Raw genomic sequence first — 3,449 nt, 5'->3', positions numbered from 1 at the left:
TATTACTTATTATTGTTATTACTACTATTATATATATATATATATATATATATATATATATATATATATATATATTTTTTTATGTATATGTGATTGCATAGAATTAACTAAAGGTATGACACTTGTATAAAGAAAAGAGTACAGTATGATAATGGCCTTATAATTTTTATTTGATAATGCAAGTATTTATAATTTTTAAAAGTAAATCTGAACAAGTCAGTAACATAAAATCTGTTAACTAAGGACAAGTATAACAAGTAATCATATGCTTCATGGTGAGTATATCATTCATTTTTATATCCAAAAGACTTGATGATAAAAAGTAGATTCCTTAATTTATTTTTTTACTTATTATATTTGAACTATATTTGGTGCACTTACATATAAATCATCAGGAAAGATAAGATAGAAAATTTATCTACCCAGAAATAAATAGAATTTACCAACATATATTCAAACAACAAGCCTGTACCACTATAAGCACTATTATTACAAATGTTTTTATTTTTATGGAAATTGATTTCTGTATTTTCACATGTATGGTGCAGTAGAAATTGAAAAACAGTACGTTTTATTTATCATCACTTATTACTGCATCAAGTATGTAATCAGGTTAGAAATGGTTATTAGAATTTATGTTGCAATGTGTTCTAACTACCAACTTGGTGAGGGGGGTCTCTTATAACAATGTTTTCTTGTCAGAGTTATCAACCTCTGTGATTATTGTTTGATTGTGACGTGGTGAATACATTTGTATAGTTAGCAAAGTTTGTTTTTTACAGCACGTGGTCCATAAGTAACAAATTATGGAACTGTATTATAATAACAGTGTGTTAAAAATAAGATTTACAATTGAAATATGCTTGAATTTTAAACAAACTGTGTAGGCAAATTACTGATATTATTATTATTAGCCGTATTCAGGCCTAGGCCAGAAGATGAACACAAAACTATTAGATTGCCTTCCTTCTGTCAAGTTTCCTGGGTAGTTTGTCCATACAACTTATACAATACAGCTATTGGACTAGCTTTGGTAAACCAGACAAGAAATGTGTAGTTAGGATGGATTTCATATTTGTAGCTTTTTTTTTGGCTGAATTAATGAACAGTTACTAAATATATATATATAAATGTAGTTGCTTATTTTGTGCTTATGTAAAGAAATTTAGTTTCAATTAACCAACATGGCGAAAATTTCATGTTGTTCTATGCACCGTTTCTACCACCTATAAACGGCGACCAACTGTAGAAGTAATGGTTTATAAGCGGCGTATGCTGTACAGTGTAATGGCATTTCAGCGCTTTGGTGACGTAGAGTACACCTATATTTTGCATTTAAATTGTTTTTTGGTTACTTCCTCTGGTGGCGATTTTATAGCTAGCATCTGTGTTAAATACTTCTTAGTCTCACGAATAATAAACTAATCAGTTTGAATAAATCCAGTCCCAACAGTATTGTTTATTTGAAGTTAAGCACAAAACTACACGATGGGCTATCTGTGCTCTCCACACCACGGGTATACATACAAACCCGGTTTCTAGCGTTGGAAGTCCGCGGTGCCACTGGGGGACCCAACAGTATTGAAAATACTTTTCATCGATCCCTGTGGTTAGGGCGTTCGACTCGCAATCTGCAAGTTAGAATCCCATCAGCGAGCATGCCCTTTCAACCGAGGGGGCGTTATAATGTGACGATCAAACCAACTATTCGTTTGTAAAGAGCAGCTCAAGAATTAACGGTGTGTAATATTAAATAGCTGCCTTTTTTCTCTAATATATATATCTTCAAAGCTAGAGACGGTTAGCGCAAATAGCCCTCGAATATCTTTACGCGAAATTCCACAAAATATACACTTTTATTCAAAACATGAAAATTTATTCTTCAGCAGTGACAGTTTTCATTTTAAGCGGCATCTGGTATCGTTAAAATCGTAATTTTGTACTCTATGAAAACCAAAATCCACTTCAGAAAAAATAATTCTTAAAACAAATTAGCAACAGTCATCATTTTTTTGTTTTTAGATGTTTCTCGCGTCCACTGCAATACAAAACTAGATTTCAGACTGATAAATCTGAAATCATGTTGAAATTGCAAAAATAAATTAAATATATTTGTTAAAATATCGACTTTGCTTTCCAAAGTTTCAAGAAAAAATAATGGCAACATTAAAGGGAACCGCGACGAGTAGCGGGGAATTCTTTTTTCTTTTTGTCTTCATAGCTCCTCAGGAACCAAGCAAGATAATTTTGACAAATGTAAATGGTTAAAATAAGAATATTGCTGGATTTTCCTACCTTTTTATTTATTTATTCTTTGGTTGAAATAAGTCGAAAGGTTGGTTTTGTGCAAATTCAGAGGCTTCTTATATACTTGTTGGGTCACTTGGCTGAATTCATTTTGAAAACTAGTTAACCTCCCAGATGAATTGTCCATTTTTTGGTACTGGTGATGTGCAAGCGTATAATACGTTTTATACTTGCTTTATATAGGAATATTTTTAAAATCGTTTATTCAGTTTGTATGCAGTCTTAGCGTTGAGATAGCTTTATTGTAGTTGGTTTACTCCTATAGTAGCTTATGTCTATTCTGCCAGAATGGATATTGCAGTAAAATATAGGTTGAAAGGATAAGCGTTGTAATATCTTTTTCTGGCCGAACTGACGTTATCTAAACGGAACAGTCGATCAATGCTGTAACAGAACAGAGGTCACGAAATGATGCTGTTGGCAAGACAAAGAAACCTAGTTTACCTGTTGAAATCAGGTAAACTTTTTTAGCTCATTTCTACTCTGAGATCATCAAGTAAAGACTTAAATCAAGATCATTGTGTTTAGTTTTACAGAAATCAATCATAAGAGAAAGAAAACTATAGAACTAAACACATCCTAATAGAAGTTCCTGTCTTTTCATGAGTGCAGGTACATATGGTGCATTTTCTTTTTGTCTGTGAAATAATAAAGTTAGTATTTATTTTTACCGACTTTATTTTACACGTACTCCATATTTCCTGAACGAGTCTGTAGTTATCAGCATATCCTTCTTTCTTATACTTGTTGGTAAATCAGTTTTACCAGAAAATACCACAAGTAGATAAGAAATAAATTTTGGTGCTATTCCATCAGGATTTGCTGTGGAGTTTATGAAGTGATAATATTACCCTTGCTCGATCTTTTGAGTTTAATAAGTTTAAAATAATGTAATTTTTTCTGGCCAAGGAAGTACTCATGACCAAAAGTAAGAGTTTGCTTTTGAAGATAAAGAGATATGTTGAGTCTAGGACAGAGGACTGCAAAGGTGCATGACATCCATTAGCCTGCAACTACTGACTTGGGTAAATATTCTAGTGTCTGGTGCACCCAAACCATGCCAGCGGACTGTATACCTGATAAATGTGGTGGAAAGGAAGCTCAGATGACTGAGGTTCGATGCAATAGATTGGTGCCTTGCG

The sequence above is a fragment of the Limulus polyphemus genome, unplaced genomic scaffold (assembly GCF_000517525.1).
Source record: "Limulus polyphemus unplaced genomic scaffold, Limulus_polyphemus-2.1.2 Scaffold1055, whole genome shotgun sequence".
Classification (NCBI taxonomy): Eukaryota; Metazoa; Arthropoda; class Merostomata; order Xiphosura; family Limulidae; genus Limulus; species Limulus polyphemus.
Note: the sequence above shows the minus strand (reverse complement) of the source record.